Source organism: Nerophis ophidion, linkage group LG21, assembly GCF_033978795.1.
Source record: "Nerophis ophidion isolate RoL-2023_Sa linkage group LG21, RoL_Noph_v1.0, whole genome shotgun sequence".
Classification (NCBI taxonomy): domain Eukaryota; kingdom Metazoa; phylum Chordata; class Actinopteri; order Syngnathiformes; family Syngnathidae; genus Nerophis; species Nerophis ophidion.
Genome location: NC_084631.1, coordinates 29803640 through 29823724, shown reverse-complemented (window position 1 = coordinate 29823724; position 20085 = coordinate 29803640). Strand labels below are relative to the sequence as shown.

Here is a 20085-nt window from a genome sequence, read left to right as displayed (position 1 = left end):
TATGGTGGAAAATAAGTATTTGGCCAACCATTCAAAGCTCTCACTGATGGAAGGAGGTTTTGGCTCAAAATCTCACAATTCATGGCCCCATTCATTCTTTCCTCAACACGGATCAATCGTCCTGTCCCCTTAGAGGAAAAACAGCCCCAAAGCATGATGTTTCCACCCCCATGCTTCACAGTAGTTATGGTGTTCTTGGGATGCAACTCAGTATTCTTCTTCCTCCAAACACGACGAGTTGAGTTTATACCAAAATGGATACATGGATTATACGGCAGAGGATTGGGAGAATGTCATGTGGTCAGATAAAACCAAAATAGAACTTTTTGGTATAAACTCAACTCGTCGTGTTTGGAGGAAGAAGAATACTGAGTTGCATCCCAAGAACACCAAACCTACTGTGAAGCATGGGGTGGAAACATCATGCTTTGGGGCTGTTTTTCTGCTAAGGGGACAGGACGACTGATCCGTGTTAAGGAAAGAATGAATGTGGCCATGTATCGTGAGATTTTGAGCCAAAACCTCCTTCCATCAGTGAGAGCTTTGAATGGTTAACCAAATACTTATTTTCCACCATAATTTACAAATAAATTATTTAAAATTCCTACGATGTGAATTCCTGGATTTTTTTTTCACATTCTGTCTCTCACAGTTGAAGTGTACCTATGATGAAAATTACAGACCTATGTCATCATTTTAAGTGGGAGAACTTGCACAATCGGTGGTTGACTAAATACTTTTTTGCCCCACTGTGTTTATTTTACTTTCTTACTTTTGTCAAACAACCCATTTCCTTCTTATTTATCTGTTTGTTTGTTTTTAAAGCCCTTTCATTCTTACTTACCTATTTATTCATTCATTTATTTCAGTTCAACACATTTTTTCCCCCTACACCTTGCAGACCAATTCTGCTCCCTATTCAAGTTGGAATAAATAACCTAACAATTAATTACTGGCACACATAGAAGGAGCCAGAATAAATAAAGTCTGCTTAGAAAATGGATGGATGGATGGATGGATGGATGCTTCTTCCTGCTCCTTTTCGGGAGGTGGACGACGTGAATGTCACTCTTTGGAAGCATGTCTGCAACAAAAAGCACATTCCAATTCGTCAGTGAGCGGGTGAAAGTAGAAAAGCGTACGAAGAAAGAGCCTCGTGTGTCACAAGACGGCGACTGTTGGCCCAGAGGGGGGAGCGCGGGGGGGTCAGAGGTGAGCACACTTCGGAGTTATTATTTGATGTCCTCCCTGCTGGACGTGTTCTGCCACAGCTGCTAATGTGCTTAGCGCTGGAAAAGCAAACAAGGCGTGACACAGCACTCCATCACCATGATGTCACCGCAACAGAAATACTCTGCCCTCACCCCCCACACCTCTCCACGCGCCGCAAATCAGAAGTTAACTTAAGGGGTGGGGGGGGCGCAGGTGTGACGTGTGTTCGAACCCCTGTATTGTAAAGTGGAACCAGACCGTGCAGCACCGGAGGTGGGTGTGAATGAGGAGGTTGTGTTCATGAACAGTCCGGCCTTTCAGCGCCCACGACCAGGTCCGCCCTTGTGGAGCACGCCTGTTGGAAGGTGTCGCCGTGGCGACCCCGACCAACCACGTTCTCGTCGGGGCTGTCACGTGATCGCACGTTTGCATCTCCAATCTGCTTACGCCTTCCTAAATAAGTTATTTGAAATTATATTTTAACCCGAGGTTCCAGGGTTTTGAGGGACATTTTTCCCCATTGAAAAATAATTTTTCAAACTTCAACCATTTCCACATTTTTCAACCGATTCAAAACATGCCATCTTCAACATATTCCACTCATCCTGGATATTCAAACTATCGTTTTTCCAAGTTTAGAAAAGTACACCCATTCATATCCGTATTTATTTTGGGCTATCCAGAGAAATTCAAAGATTTTCTAGAATTCCTCATTTTTAGGGAAATTTTCCCCAATTTTTTAAATTTCCACATTTTTCAACCGAAACAAACCATGCCACCTTCAACATTTTCCACTCATCTTGGATATTCCAAATATCGTTTTTCCACGTTTAGAAAAGTACACACATTTGTATACATATTTATCTCAGGCTATTCCGAAGAAATTCCCGGATTTCCTAGAATCCCTCATTTTTTAGGGACATTTTCCCCAATTTTTCAAACTTCCACCATTTCCACATTTTTCAGCCGATTCAAACCATGCCACCTTCAACATATTCCACTCATCCTGGATATTCAAACTATCATTTTTCAAAGTTTCAAAAAGTACACCCATTTTGATCCATATTTATTTTGGGCTATCCAGAGAAATTCAAAGATTTTCTAGAATTCCTCATTTTTTAGGGACATTTTCCCCAATTTTTCAAACTTCCACCATTTCCACATTTTTCAGCCGATTCAAACCATGCCACCTTCAACATATTCCACTCATCCTGGATATTCAAACTATCATTTTTCAAAGTTTCAAAAAGTACACCCATTTTGATCCATATTTATTTTGGGCTATCCAGAGAAATTCAAAGATTTTCTAGAATTCCTCATTTTTTAGGGACATTTTCCCCAATTTTTCAAACTTCCACCATTTCCACATTTTTCAACCGATTCAAACCATGCCACCTTCAACATATTCCACTCATCCTGGATATTTAAACTATCATTTTTCCAAGTTTAGAAACGTACACCCATTTTGATCCATATTTATTTTGGGCTTTTCCAGAGAAATGTACAGATTTTCTCAAATTACTTCATTTTATGGACATTTTCCCCATTCAAAATCAATTTTTCAAACTTCCACCATTTCCACATTTTTTAACCGATTCAAACCAAGCCACCTTCAACATTTTGCACTCATCCTGGATATTCAAACTTTCATTTTCCAAGTTTAGAAAAGTACACCCATTTAAATATTTAGTTTGGGCTTTTCCAAAGAAATTCCTGGATTTCCTAGAATCCCTCCTTTTTTAGGGACATTTTCCCCAATTTTTCAAACTTCCACCATTTCCACATTTTTCAACCGATTCAAACCATGCCACCTTCAACATATAACACTCTTCTAGGACATTCAAACTATCATTTTTCCAAGTTTAGAAAAGTACACCCATTCATATTAATTTTTAGTTTGGGCTAGTCCAAAGAAATTCCCGGATTTCCTGGAATTCCTCATGTTGAGGGACATTTTCCCCTTTCAAAATATAATTTTTTAAACTTCCACCACTTCCACATTTTTCAACCGATTCAAACCATGCCACTTTCAACATATTCCACTCACCCTGGACACTGAAACTGTAATTTTTTCAAGTTTAAAAAAGTAAACCCATTTATATCCATATTTATTTTGTCCTTTTCTTAAGAAATTCATGAAATTCCTATTGAAAAGAATGGGACATTTCCACAACTCCCACATTTTTTAATCCGATCCAAACCGTTCCCACTTCAAATTATTCAGCCTGTTCAGGAATTATGTGTTCCCTTGTAACAATTATTAAAAACAATTCCCGGATTTCCTAGAATTCCCAGTTTTTAGGGACATTTTCTCCATTCAAAATAAATTTTAAATTTTTGTAACTTCCACAATTCCCACATTTTTCACCCGATTTAAACCATTCCACCTTCAAATTATTCCACTTATCCTGGACATTCAAACTATCCTTTTTACAAGTTAAAAAAAAATCCAGGAATTCCCAGTATTCACATTTTTTAAACCCTTTTTCAAACCATTTCAACCGTCTCACAGTCAAGACATTCCTCTTGATCAGGTTTTTTTAACTGGAAAAATTCATGATTTTCCAAAATTTCCATGAAAATCCCATTGAAAAGAATGGGACACTTCTTTAACTCCCACATTTTTTTATTCGATTCAAACCATTCCAACTTCAAAATATTCAGCCTGTTTAGGAAATGTGCGCTCTCTTTCAACAACAAGAAACAATTCCCAGATTTCCTAGAAATTCCCAGTTTTTAGGAACATTTTTCCCATTCAAAATTATTATCTATTTTTCATATTTCCACAATTCCCACATTTTTCAACCGATTTAAACCATTCCACCTTTGACACATTTAAGCCATCTTGGAAATTCAAACAACCATTTTTTCCACGTTCAACAATTTTTTTTTCCAACCTTATTTCCAAACTTTTTTTGTGCGACTACTCCTTTCACATTTTTCAAACCACTTCAACTGTTCCAGGATCAAAACATTCCTCTTAGTCCGGACAAAAAACTAAGTTGGTTTAAGAACTTGAAAAATTCCCGGTGTTCCCGAAATTCCGTATTACCATTTTTCAATTAAAAAGCGGTTACCACTTCAACATTTCTTGACCGATTTAAAGGATTCCAGCACCAACCAATTTGTTTAATTTGCATTGCCTCACATTACCTAATTCTCATTTTGTTCATTTATATTTAGATTTTATTTTGTGCTGACAATAAAAATAAAGACATTTAAAAATATTTTTCCAAAGAAACATTTTCTTGCGGCCCAGCCTCACCCGGACTCTGCGTCCAGTGGCCCCCAGGTATATTGAGTTTGCGACCCCTGCCTTATATTATTTATTTTTTGTATGCTGTAAATAAAAAAACACTGCTTTTACGGTAAAATGATTGTGACTGAGCTACTAGTTTTTAAAATAAAATTTTTATATTTTTTGCTAATACATTGTTATTGTATCATATATATATATATATATACATATATGTCTTGATTGGATTATCCAGAGAATAGTGCTCGATACCGTGGTAGAGTGCAATATGTATGTGTGGGAAAAATCACAAGACTAATTCATCTCTACAGAACTGTTTCATGAGGGGTTCCCTCAATCATCAGGAGATTTAATGGAAGCATTCACATACAATGGTTTATATAGGGCACAGAGTGGGTGGGTACAGGCAGGCGTAGGGTGTGGTGATTGGCTCATGTGTTACCTAGGAGGTGTTTCCGTCTGTGGCGGCATGTTGAAATGATTTCACTGCGCTTGTTGAGGGATGACAGGTCTGGATGATATATAATAAACAGTTTCCCTTTCAAGCATAGGTTGCATCTTTTATTACCACTGTTCTAAGGTGTGCTGGCTGCAAGAATTTGCCATGTTATTGAATATTCAACATTATTGTCTTTGAGGTTCCAAATGTGCTTGCTGAGTTCTGTAGAATTCTGCAAAGTCTGGTTTCTAAAGGAGGCTTTGTGATTATTCCATCTGGTTTTAAACACTCCTTCGGTTAATCCTACGTACGTGTCGGATGTGCTAATGTCCTTGCGTGTTACCTTAGCTTGGTAAACGACTGATGTTTGTAAGCACCCCCCATTGAGAAGGCAATCAGGTTTCTTGCGACAGTTACATTCCTTATTGGTTTCAGAGTCGTTTAGTCTGGGTGTAGGCAGTCCTTTTGCAATTGCTTTGTTGTGGTTTGAAATGATTTGTTGTATGATTTGTTGTACATACAACAAATCATTTCAAACCACAACAAAGCAATTGCAAAAGGGCTGCAATTGAATTCTACAGAACTCAGCAAGCACATTTGGAACTTCAAAGACAATAATGTTGAATATTCAATAACATGGCAAATTCTTGCATCCAGCACACCTTACAAAAGTGGTAATAAAAGATGCTACCTATGCTTAAAAGAGAAACTGTTTATTATATATCATCCAGACCAGTCATCCCTCAACAAGCGCAGTGAAATCATTTCAACATGCCGCCAGAGACGGAAACATCTCCTAGGTAACACATGAGCCAATCACCACACCTTACGCCTGCCTGTACCCACCCACTCTGTGCCCTATATAAACCATTGTATGTGAATGCTTCCATTAAAATCTCCTGATGATTGAGGGAACCCCTCATGGAACAGTTCAGTAGAGATGAAGTAGTCTTGTGATTTTTCCCACACCTACATATATATACAGGTGCTGGTCATATTATTAGAATATCATGAAAAAGTTGATTTATTTCATTAATTCCATTTAGAAAGTCAAACTTGTAGAATGTATACATTCATTCCTAACAGACTGATACATTTCAAGTGTTTTTTTTGCCAAAAAGGAAATGATTATAGCTGACAACCAATGAAAACCCTAAATTCAACATCTCAGAAAATTACAATATGGTGAAAAGGTCAGATATTGAAGACACCTGGTGCCACATTCTAATTAGCTAACTAACTCAAAACACCTAGAAAAGCCTTTAAATGGTGTCTCGTTTTGATTCTGTATGACACACAATCATGGGGAAGACTGCTGACTTGACAACTGTCCAAAAGATGACCATTGATACTTTAAAGAAGGAGGGCAAGACACAAAAGGTCATTGCCAAAGAGGTTAGATGTTCCCAGAGCTGTGTGTCCAAACACATTAATAGAGAGGCGAAGGGAAGACAAAGATGTGGTAGAAAAAAGTGTACAAGCAAGAGGGATAACCGCGCCCTGGAGAGGATTGTCAAACAAAACCGATTGAAAAATGTGGGGGTGATCCACAAAGAGTGGACTGCAGCTGGAGTCAGTGCTTCAAGAACCACCACGCACCGACGTATGCAAGATATGGGCTTCAGCTGTCGCATTCCTTGTGTAAAGCGACTCTTGAATAAGAGACAACGTCAAAAGCGTCTCGCCTGGGCTCAAGACAAAAAGGACTGGACTGCTGCTGAGTGGTCCAAAGTTATGTTTTCAGATGAAAGTAAATGTTGTATCTCCTTTGGAAATCAAGGTCCCAGAGTCTGGAGGAAGACAGGAGAGTCCCAAAATCCACATTGCCTGAAGTCCAGTGTCAAATTTCCACAATCGGTAATGGTCTGGGGTGCCATGTCATCTGCTGGTGTTGGTCCACTGTGTTTCCTGAGTTCTAGGGTCAATACAGCAGTCTACCAGGAAGTTTTAGAACACTTTATGCTGCCTGCCAAGGACCAATTTTATGGAGGTGAAGATTTCATTTTCCAACATGACTTGGCACCTGCACACAGTGCCAAATCTACCAGTACCTGGTTTAAGGACCATGGTATCCCTGTTCTTGATTGGCCTGCAAACTCACCTGACCTTAACCCCATAGAAAACCTATGGGGTATTGTGAAGCGGAAGATGCGAGATGCCAGACCCAACAATGCTGAAGAGCTGAGGGCCACTTTTAAAGCAACCTGGGCTCTCATAACACCTGAGGAGTGCAACAGACTGGTGGACTCCATGCCACGCCGTATTGCTGCAGCAATTCAGGCAAAAGGAGCTGCAACTAAGTATTGATTGCCGTACATGCTGAAACTTTCCATGTTCATACTTTTCAGTTGGCCCACATTTCTAAAAAATATTTTTTGGTACTAGTCGTAACTAATATTCAAATTTTCTGAGATACTGAATTTGGGATTTTCAGTAATTGTCAGTACTAATCATCAAAATTTAAAGAAATAAACATTTCAAATATATCACTATGTGTGTAATGAATTGATATAATATGTAAGTTTCACGTTCCGAATATAATTACTGAAATAAATCAACTTTTTCATGATATTCTAATAATATGAACAGCACCTGTATATCTATATGTACATACATATATATACATATTATATATATATATATATATATATATATATATATATACATATATATATATTTATATACACACATATGTATATATATATATATATATATATATATATATATATATATATGTATGTGTATATATATACATATATGTATGTTTATATGTATATATGTATGTGTATATATATATATATATATATATATATATATATATATATATATACACATATATATATATATATATATATATATATATATATATATACACATACATATATATAAACATACATATATGTATATATATACACATACATATATATATATATATATATATATACATATATATATATATATATATATATATATATACACATACATACACATATATATATATACACATACACATATATATACACATACACATATATATATACATATACACATATATATATATACATACACATATTTATATATACATACACGTATATATATACATACACATATATATACATACATACACATATATATATATATACATACACATATATATATATACATACACATATATATATATACATACACACATATATATATATATATATATATATATATATATATATATATATATACACACACACACATGTATATTTGTTTATTACTCATTGTTAAATGCGGCCCTCTGAGGGCAACCAAAACTGCGATGTGGCCCTCAATGAAAACGAGTTTGATACCCCTGACTTACAGAATCTTTCTGCGGTTTATGGTTTGGTGCGGCTAATATAAACATATTTATTTCTTCTCGGATCTGGTGGGTGTGGCTCTATATTTAGGGTTCTAACAATAGATGCAATAAATCCCAGATGTTCCAGTGTGACAGCATCTAGTGTTTTTTGATCTGGTCGAGAGCCCAAAAGTCTGGCTGGTCCAAAAAAGACATCCAGACTTGCAATCAGCATGGGAGGAGCAGGAATAAAGACTTTGAGGACATGTAGAAATTGTTGGTTTGGCTGCTAGTGGTGTTTCGACACACATTCAGCTGACGGTTCGGATTTTGGACACCCTAGTGTTTCGCCCCCAGGCAGTCCGGGGCTACGGTCGGGAAGCCTGCTTCCATTTGAGTCCCGGGTGTTCACATTCCTGTTTTCCAACCGGAATTCAAGTCTTAGTTGCCGCTTCCGAAAACGATACAAATAGTTGCTTGCACGCGGAGAAAACAGACGACAGGTGCAGTTTTTGCCCTGAAGGTCGGCCGGTGTACACTTACACTTCTTTTCCCACCTTGGAAAGTTCTGCGGTTTCAGGAACACACGCGAGGAAAGAAAAAGCGAAGTAGCGGGAGAAAATGAGGCGCAAAGATACGGAGGATCAGGAGACGTATCGTCAGGAACATCACATCCTGGAGAGGAGAGGAACAAAATAGCGACGGAAATTGGAAGCAGACCGAGAAGCTTGGAAGGGATGGGAGGGGAGGAAGTCGAGAGGAGGAACACGAAGATGGCCGATGCCCTGAAAAGGTGGACTTGGACTCCAAATATCGCTGCCTGATGAGGGTTTCGGGCAGTTTGGTTGTCGGCCTGTCCGGGTCAAGGTGTGGGTCTATTGAGGGCCACCTGGGAGTTATGGCTGCCACTATATTTCATTAAACATATGTGTTTTTATAAATAATGTCAAAACAGATGGTAGATTTTTATGGTAAAAAATATATATATATTTTTTTAAATATACCGTGTTTTTTTATGATATACTTAAAGGGGAACATTATCACAATTTCAAAAGGGTTAAAAAGAATAGAAATCAGTTCCCAGTGGCTTGTTGTATTTTTTGATTTTTTTTTCAAAATTTTACCGGTCCCGGAATATCCCTAAATAAAGCTTTAAAGTGCCTTATTTGCGCTATCTTCGAAACCACTATCCATTTCCCTGTGACGTCATACAGTGCTGCCAATACAAACAACATGGCGGTTACCACAGCAAGATATAGCCACATTAGCTCGGATTCAGACTCGGATTTCAGCGGTTTAAGCGATTCAACAGATTACGCATGTATTGAAACAGATGGTCGCAGTATGGAGGCAGATAGTGAAAACGAAATTGAAGAAGAAACTGAAGCTATTGAGCGAATAGCTATTGACGCTATTCGGCCGTAGCGTGGGTGTACCTAATGAAGCTGCCCATAGCATGGCTGCCTTATTAGCATCGCCGGTAAAATGTGCGGACCAAACGATCAGGACTTTCGCATCTTGTGACACTGGAGCAACTTAAATCCGTCGATTGGTAAGTGTTTGCTTCGCATTAAATGTGGGTATCTAGTTTCAAATGTACATACAGCTAGCGTAAATAGCATGTTAGCATCGATTAGCATAGCATGTTAACATCTATTAGCTGGCAGTCATGCCGTGATCAAATATGTCTGATTAGCACAACAACATCAACAAAACTCACCTTTGTGATTTTGTTGACTTAATCGTTGCAAATGCATCTGCAGGTTATCCATACATCTCTGTGCCATGTCTGTCTTAGCATCGCCGGTCAAATGTGAAGACACTTTGGTACATTCTATGGGGGTCTGGCGGCAGATTTCTTGCCAGTGGTGCAACTTGAATCCCTCCCTGTTAGTGTTGTTACACCCTCCGACAACACACCGACGAGGCATGATGTCTCCAAAGTTCCAAAAAATAGTCGAAAAAACGGAAAATAACAGAGCTGAGACCCGGTGTTTGTAATGTGAAAATGAATATGGCGGGTGTGTTACCTCGGTGACGTCACGTTCTGACGTCACGTTCTGACGTCATCGCTAAAAGAGCGATAAACAGAAAGGCGTTTAATTTGACAAAATTCACCAATTTAGAGTTCGGAAATCGGTTAAAAAAATACATGGTCTTTTTCTGCAACATCAAGGTATATATTGACGCTTGCATAGGTTTGGTGATAATGTTCCCCTTTAAGTCAATAGAAAAACAATACCATTTTACTGTAAATTGGCGGGAGTTTTTACTTTTTTTAAAAGTAAACATAAAAAGAGTGAAGGTTTTTTTCAACTCTGGCAATTTTCTGACAAGTTGTCAGTGATTTACTGTAAAAAAAAACGATGGATGTGTTTTGCCATTTACAGTAAAACACCGTACAAACCACAACCACAGATTTTACGATAAAAAAAAGAATTTTACTGTGAAATATACCGTGTCTTTTTAGAACATGGTAAGTGAATTTAAAAACAATAACACTGTTTGTTTTTTTAAGTTAATAAACCCAGAATTTTACTGTAAATTGAAGGTGGTTTTTCACATAAACATTTTTTTTTTTCCAATTCTGGCAATTGAGTTGCCGGTGATTTACTGTAAAAAACAAACTATGGAAGTGTTTTTCCATTTACAGTAAAACACCATACAAACTACAACCCTAGATTTTACATAAAAAAACTGAACATTACTTTGAAACATACCATGTGTTTTTACAACATACTAAGTCAATAGAAAAATAAATAGCAATGTGTTTTTTTTACAGTTAAAAAAAAAAAACTGGCAATTGAATTGCTGGTTATTTACTGTAAAAAAAAAACTGTGGAAGTGTTTTTCCATTTACTGTAAATCTATGGTTCTGCAACCCCCCCCCCCCTCCAAAAAAAACTGAACTATTTTTTCCATTGACAGTAAAACAGTACAAACCACAACCTTAGATTTTACCGTAAAATACAGAAATTTACTTTGAAATATACCGTGTTTTTTTTTTTACAATGTACTGAGTCAATAGAAAAACAATACTACTGGGTTGTTGTTTTTTTTACAGTAAAAAAGCTCAATAATTTTACTGTAAATTACCGGTAGTTTTTACTTATTTTCAAATAAACATAAAAACAGTACAGTTTTATTTATTTTTTATTCTGGCAATTAAGTTGCTGGATATTTATTGTAAAAAAAAAAATAAATAAATAACGGAACTACTTTTTTCATTCACAGTAAAACACCGTACAAACCATAACTTTAGATTTTACGGTAAAATACATTATTTTACTTTGGAATATATCATGTGTTTTTACAACATACTAAGCCAATAGAAAAACAATACCAAAATATTGAAGCATTTGATACGGTCTACCAGATCATTCTGGCAGACAGACTGCAGAGGATTGTGGGGTTCTAATCACCAGCCCAATGTGTCCAGTTTCCTGGGGTCCTTTCCTCCCTGTATTCAATGGTGTACCTCAGGGTTCCATATCAGGTCCCTTGTTGTTTTCCATCTATGGTAAAACTATTTGTGATAACGTGTCGGATGCTGCTTAACATTTTCATGCAGATGACGCGATCATATAATGTTTGTCCCCCGCTTTTGTGCAAACCTTTGAGCTCCTGCAGTCAGTTTTTGATGTTGTTCAGTGCCAGCTGACTAAACAGACGAGTGCTAAATGCAGAGCAATCTAATATGATGTTATTTTCTAATTGCAAACGACTGCCATTGGATCATGATATTTGTTATTTTGCAAAATAATTTTGTTTTCAAACAAAACATGCATCATTCGAGAGCGATTAAAAAAGTATACAAAGTCAAACATATAAAAAAAGTCAAAAATAATTTTTTAAATGTGATGCCTCCAAATAAAATTGAGCTAGAATCACATTACTGCTGCAATATATTTTTATTTTAATAAAGATCTTTAAAAAGAGGAACTGTCTTATTCAGCATCATCTTATATTTGTGTCAATACAAAATGTTATAATTCTGGCCTTAAAACAACATTTCTGTTTTAGCATTTGGCATGAAAGAACACCTAAATTGTATCCATGGCAACATTCCATTTTTTTTTTCAGATAACGCGGTCATATATTGTTCCTCTCCCGCTTTTTTGCAAACCTTTGAGTTCCTGCAGTCAGCTTTTGATGTCGTTCAGTGCCCGCTGACTCTCAGACTAAAATTAAATGCAGAGAAATCTAAAGTGATGTTATTTGTTATTTTGCACTCAAAAAATTTATTTGTTTTGGAACAAAACACAGTCACATGTATAAAAAAGTCAAAACTATTTTTAAATGTGAGGCCTCCAAAATAAAATTGAGCTAGAACCACGTTACTGCTGCAATACATTGTTTTTATATGGAAAAAAATATGTCTTTTTTCAGTGATGTACCCTCGTAAACATTATTTTAATTCAAGTACCCCCTAATCAGAGCAAAGCATTTTTGGTTGGAAAAAAAGAGATAAAGAAGTAAAATACAGCACTATGTCATCAGTTTCTAATTTATTCAATTGTATAACAGTGCAAAATATTGCTCATTTGTAGTGGTCTTTCTTGAACTATTTGGAAAAAAAGATTTAAAAATAACTGAAAAAACTTGTTGAAAAATAAACAAGTGATTCAATTATAAATAAAGATTTATACACAGAAGTAATCATCAATTTATGGTACCCTCTTTGGAGATTGTAATAGTGATCCATCTGGATTCATGAACTTAATTCTAAAAATTTCTTCCCAAAAAAAGAAATCTTTAACATCAATATTTATGGATCATGTCCATAAAAAATCTAGCTGTCAACACTGAATATTGCATTCTTGTATTTTTTTCTCTCCACAGTTAATAAACTTGCATTCATATTTTTTTGAAGTATTATTCTATTAATATGTGTAAAAAAGATTTTTGAATGGTTGCTTTTTTTTAGAAAATTAAAAAAAAATCTTACGTACCCCTTGGTATACCATCAAGTACCTCCAGGGGTACACTTACCCCTATCTGCGAACCACTGCTCTACAACATGTCATCGCGTCTGCTTTGACATCCCACAACCAGCGTGCCGGCTCAGTAACATGTTGTTTGAGGCTTATGCAGAACCACGTAAGTGACTGCAAGACATATTTGATCAACAGCCGTACAGGTCACACTGAGGGTGGCCGTATAAACAACTTTAACACTGTTACAAATATGCGCCACACTGTGAACCCACACCAAACAAGAATGACAAACACATTTCGGGAGAACATCCGCACCCTAACACAACTTAAACACAACAGAACAAATACTCAGAACACCTTGCAGCCTTAACTTTCCCGGGCTACAATATACACCACCTCAACCGACGCAAGTAGGGGGAATGGGGGGTTTGGTGGTAGCGGGGTGTATATTGTAGCCCGGAAGAGTTAGGGCTGCATGGTTATTCTGGGTATTTCTTCTGTTGTGTTTATGTTGTGTTACGGTGCAGATTTTCTCCCAAAATGTGTTTGTCATTCTTGTTTGGTGTGGGCTCACAGTGAGGTACATATTTGTAAAAATGTTTAAAAAAATTTACGGCCTCCCTCATAGTGACCTGTGTACCTGTTGATCAAATATGTCTTGCAATAGCACACGTGCGTCTTGAATAGCCAGACAAAACATATAACTGGGCTTGCACGCTGTTTATACAGGATGTAGGTGGCGCTAAAGACAGTGCCATTATGGCACCCCCTGTATATTGCTGGTTGGGAGAAAATCAACAGGAATTCTAGAGAATGAATGCCCTGAAATTCATGCGTTAATTTTAAACTCGCAGGCCGCACTAACATTAAATTGTCATATCAAGGTCTCGCGGGCCGCATGTTTGAGACCCCTGCTCTGAAGGCTTAGTGACCACATGCTTGGACAGCACCTTTTAGCTCTTATTTCCAAAATTGTGTACACTACTGAATTGGGGTCTTATGGCCACTTATGTGGACACTTATACTATCATCTGGTGGTGTCAGAAGAGTATAACATATAATGGAATTTTGAAAAAAAAAAAAAAAAGTGTAAAAATTAAGAATTAGCATGTCACTAAACATGAAGTACAGATGATTCTTAGTTTTTATTCTAATTAGGGTCCAATAAGGCCAAATAGCAAAGAGAAATAAAAAAAAGCATGTAAAAAAAACAGCTTGGGCCTTAAGAGGTTAAACATTTTTTTTTTTAGTATTTGGCGTGAAAGAACACCTCAACTGTTGCCATGGCAACGTAGGATTAAGTTCTCCATAACAGTGGACCAGCCTGGGCAAGACAGTGTGCTAAAATGATCGATGTTGTTACTTTGCAGGACGACAAGAATCTTTAATTAAAGTCACCTGGTTTGGTTTTTCCTGAATGTAGCTTTAATTGCACAGCTTTTATCATGGTAATTGTATCCGTTATGCACCTTTTTTTTTAGGCTTGCAAGCCTGAAAACTGCTGAAAACGGCGCTCACCATTTTACTGCTAATCCCTTTTTGTACAAATATTGTCATAACGGTGTTGCAGGAACGCAGGTGAACGGCCGACTGTGACGAGAGCTTGATTGTCACTGCGTGCCTCTGCACATTTGTTCCCCATAAAGACCCACATGGAAAAATGGAGTTGGCGTCCGATCAGATCCGAGCACAGACTGTCTCACGCTCGTGACATTTGCTACTTGTTTTCTCGGGGTCTGTCTGTCAGTTTCGTGGAAAATAATGAAAGCTACAAGAAATAAACATTTGAAGGAAAGATAAGCAATATTGACAGGACATGGAACAAATCGGTAAAAGGGACGCCTGCGGGAGAGTAAACATCTTTTGCTGCACTTGTGGGTGCAGAAAGATGAAAAAGTAGACAGGGAAGAGAAAATAAACTGTTCCTCATGGCTGTAAAAGAGACTTAGCATGTTTTCTGGACTATAGAGTGCACCGGCATATAAAAATTTTAGAAAGAAAAACAAAAAACATATATTAGCCACACCAGACTATAAGTCGCCGATATATAGGTTGTGAAATGAGGTATTTACAATGTTTATTTACATACCTTAATTGTCTCCAAACGGTGTCTGCAACAAGGCAGTAAAACGGCTGATCAAGCAAAACAGAAATCCTTGTCGTGAACCCGCTAGCTGTGCAAGCTAGCTTTCCAATCAGCTAAACAGACGCAATCACTCCTCGGGGACGTTTTAGTGAATCTGCTGAGGAATTTGTGAAACTAAAACAACAGAAATATAATGCCATTGTGAGTTAATAATGCTAACACAGACACTCATACATGTTTTAGGATAGTAGCGAATGCTAAAAACGCTAGCTTGATTACAGATGATAGCACGTACAAATATGCATGAAAACACTCCTTCAGAAATCCCACATGGGACAGTTTAGTAAGTAAGAATTGTGTTAGTTATATTGTAAATCTTACACATGTTGCTTGGATTGATGAAATGAAGAATCCATAGGAGTAAAGAAGTAAAAACGCCATGGACAGTTACACCTCCAGTTCAAGGCACGAAACAGGGAGTCATGTTTTTTTACTTCCGTGAAGACCTCCTTAAAGTTTTATAATCAATCAGAAATATCAAGCAGCTAAAATGTGCCAAATATGAACAAGTGAAACTTACACATGTTGCTTGGAGTGATGAAATGAAGAATCCATAGGAGTAGAAACACCATGGACGGTTATGCCTCCAGTTCAAGGCACGGAACAGGAAGTAAAGTTTTTTTTGACTTCCGTGAAGACCTCCTTAAAGTTTTATAATCAATCAGAAATATCAAGCAGCTAAAATGTGCCAAATATGAACAAGTGAAACTTACACATGTTGCTTGGAGTGATGAAATGAAGAATCCTTAAGAGTAGAACACCATGGACGGTTATACCTCCAGTTCAAGGCACGGAACAGGAAGTTTGTTTTACTTCCGTGAAGACCTCCTTAAAGTTGTATAATCAATCAGAAATATCAAGCAGCTAAAATTTGCCAAATATGAACAAGTGAAACTTACACATGTTGCTTGGAGTGATGAAATGAAGAATCCTTAAGAGAAGAAACACCATGGATGGTTATACCTCTAGTTCAAGGCACGGAACAGGAAGTCAAGTTTTTTTGACATCCGTGAAGACCTCCTCAAAGTTTTATAATCAATCAGAAATATCAAGCAGCTAAAATGTGCCGAACATGAACAAGTGAAACTTACACATGTTGCTTGGAGTGATGAAATGAAGAATCCTTAAGAGAAGAAACACCATGGACGGTTATACCTCCAGTTCAAGGCACGGAACAGGAAGTTTTTTTGACTTCCGTGAAGACCTCCTTAAAGTTGTATAATCAATCAGAAATATCAAGCAGCTAAAATGTGCCAAACATGAACAAGTGAAACTTACACATGTTGCTTGGAGTGATGAAAGGAAGAATCCATAGGAGTAGAAACACCATGGACGGTTATACCTCCAGTTCAAGGCACGGAACAGGAAGTTTTTTTTACTTCCGTGAAGACCTCCTTAAAGTTTTATAATCAATCAGAAATATCAAGCAGCTAAAATGTGCCAAATATGAACAAGTGAAACTTACACATGTTGCTTGGAGTGATGAAATGAAGAATCCATAGGAGTAGAAACACCATGGACGGTTATGCCTCCAGTTCAAGGCACGGAAAAGGAAGTCATGTTTTTTTTTAATTCCGTGAAGACCTCCTTAAAGTTTTATAATCAATCAGAAATATCAAGCAGCTAAAATGTGCCAAATATGAACAAGTGAAACTAACACATGTTGCTTGGAGTGATGAAATGAAGAATCCATAGGAGTAGAAACATCGTGGAAAGTTATACCTCCAGTTCAAGGCACGGAACAGGAAGTTTTTTTTTACTTCCGTGAAGACCTCCTCAAAGTTTTATAATCAATCAGAAATATCAAGCAGCTAAAATGTGCCGAACATGAACAAGTGAAACTTACACAAGTTGCTTGGAGTGATGAAATGAAGAATCCTTAAGAGTAGAAACACCATGGACGGTTATACCTCCAGTTCAAGGCACGGAACAGGAAGTAAAGTTTTTTTTACTTCCGTGAAGACCTCCTTAAAGTTTTATAATCAATCAGAAATATCTAGCAGCTAATAATGTGCCGAACATGAACAAGTGAAACTTACACATGTTGCTTGGAGTGATGAAATGAAGAATCCATAGGAGTAAAAACGCCATGGACAGTTACACCTCCAGTTCAAGGCACGGAACAGGAAGTTTTTTTTACTTCCGTGAAGACCTCCTTAAAGTTTTATAATCAATCAGAAATATCAAGTAGCTAAAATGTGCCAAATATGAACAAGTGAAACTTACACATGTTGCTTGGAGTGATGAAATGAAGAATCCATAGGAGTAGAAACACCATGGACGGTTATGCCTCCAGTTCAAGGCACGGAACAGAAAGTCATGTTTTTTTTTAATTCCGTGAAGACCTCCTTAAAGTTTTATAATCAATCAGAAATATCAAGCAGCTAAAATGTGCCAAATATGAACAAGTGAAACTTACACATGTTGCTTGGAGTGATGAAATGAAGAATCCATAGGAGTAGAAACATCGTGGACAGTTATACCTCCAGTTCAAGGCACGGAACAGGAAGTTTTTTTTTAATTCCGTGAAGACCTCCTTAAAGTTTTATAATCAATCAGAAATATCAAGCAGCTAAAATGTGCCAAATATGAACAAGTGAAACTTACACATGTTGCTTGGAGTGATGAAATGAAGAATCCATAGGAGTAGAAACATCGTGGACAGTTATACCTCCAGTTCAAGGCACGGAACAGGAAGTTTTTTTTTAATTCCGTGAAGACCTCCTTAAAGTTTTATAATCAATCAGAAATATCAAGCAGCTAAAATGTGCCAAATATAAACAAGTGAAACTTACACATGTTGCTTGGAGTGATGAAATGAAGAATCCATAGGAGTAGAAACATCGTGGACAGTTATACCTCCAGTTCAAGGCACGGAACAGGAAGTTTTTTTTTAATTCCGTGAAGACCTCCTTAAAGTTTTATAATCAATCAGAAATATCAAGCAGCTAAAATGTGCCAAATATGAACAAGTGAAACTTACACATGTTGCTTGGAGTGATGAAATGAAGCGGCCGTGCCAGAAACCTGAGAGTTGCAGGTTCGCTCCCCGCCTCTTGACATCCAAATCGCTGCCGTTGTGTCCTTGGGCAGGACACTTCACCCTTTCCCCCAGTGCTGCTCACACTGGTGAATGAATGATGAATGAATGAATGATTGGTGGTGGTCGAAGGTGCAAACTGGCAGCCACGCTTCTGTCAGTCTACTCCAGGGCAGCTGTGGCTACAGATGTAGCTTACCACCACCAGGTGTGAATGAATGATGGGTTCCCACTTCTCTGTGAGCCCTTTGAGTATCTAGTAATAGCAAAGCGCGATATAAATCTAATCCATTATTATTATTATTATACAAACACCATGGACGGTTATACCTCCGGTTCAAGGCACAGAACAGGAAGTAATGTTTTTTTTACTTCCGTTGAGACCTCCTTAAAGTTTTATAATCAATCAGAAATATCAAGCTGGCTAAAATGTGCTAAACATGGACAAGGGTGGAGTGTGTTTAACATTTTTTCCCATCATGCACTCGTATGGATATTAAAGGGTGTAATTTTCAATGAGTCAGTTTTTTTTTGTTTTGTTTTTTAAATAAAATGTCCACAAAGTTCAGTGAGCAGGTTGTATTATTTGTGACCTTGTCGGTTGACATTTGTGCATTTTTAATTTTTGGTGCAAAGAAATCAAAAATAAATAAATGTTTAAATGGTGTCATACAAGTACATGCTGTGCAACAATTGTTCCTAAATACATTCATGGGTCATCAATGTGATTTACTCAGTGTCAAGAACAGGGGTCGGGAACCTTTTTGACTGAGAGAGCCATGAAAGCCAAATGTTTAAAAATGTATTTCCGTGAGAGCCGTACAATATTTTACAACACTGAATACAACCAAATGTGTGCATTTTTAAGTAAGGGCAACATTTTTAGAGTATAATAAGTCTCTGATTCTTTTTGATAACATTGTTATTCTGAAGTTAACCAATAATAAATAAAATACTTCTAATGAACAGGTGCGGAAGAAAACAGATTGATGGATTAAGGCGCATGAGAATATTTTATATTCTGAACGTTATTTTTAACAGGGATTACCAACGGAATTATTCATTACTTATCGTGTTAAGCAATGTCAGCTAATATTTATCTGAGAGCCAGGTGCAGACATCAAAAGAGCCACATCTGGCTCTAGAGCCATAGGTTCCCTACCCCTGGTCCACAAGATGGCAGTTGGAGACCCTGGCTGTGCTGCCCCTGCTTTAAAAAAATGAACCCGGAAAGTCAATAAAAATAATTCATGGGAAAAAAATAAATACAATTAAAAAAATAATAATTCTAAACTCATGTATTTTTATGTGAATATTTTTTTTATTATTATTATTTAAAAAAACATTTGAACCAAAATGCTGCTAAGTTTTCTTTAACTCAGACTCATTTCCAAGGGCAGTTGCATGTGCATCGTGGGTAAATTTGCATGTGCATAAAAAACGTCTCCCAACTGGTAATCGGTTCTTGTCGTTCACCTCATCGCTAAAATTCGCTGCACTTTGTCCACTAACGACGCGGAGATCATTATCCATGCGTTTGTTACGTCTCGTCTCGATTACTGTAACGTATTATTTTCAGGTCTCAGGTCTGTAGTCAGCTGGAGGCATGTCTTAATGGATGTCCGCTAATTTTTTGCAACTTAACGGCAAAAAAACGGAAATGCTGATTATCGGTCCTGCTAGACACCGACCTCTATTTAATAATACAACTTTAACATTTGACAACC

The 20085-nt window shown here is 37.2% G+C and overlaps 1 long non-coding RNA gene across 1 annotated transcript; it reads right to left on the bottom strand.

Annotated features, from left to right (window-relative positions):
- Window positions 1-754: 754 nt before the first annotated feature.
- LOC133539481 (uncharacterized) lies at window positions 755-15767 on the bottom strand. Its single transcript, XR_009803396.1, has 3 exons — window positions 15640-15767; window positions 15262-15432; window positions 755-1084 (listed from the first exon to the last, which is right to left on the bottom strand). It is a non-coding gene; the product is annotated as an uncharacterized LOC133539481 (long non-coding RNA).
- Window positions 15768-20085: the final 4318 nt, after the last annotated feature.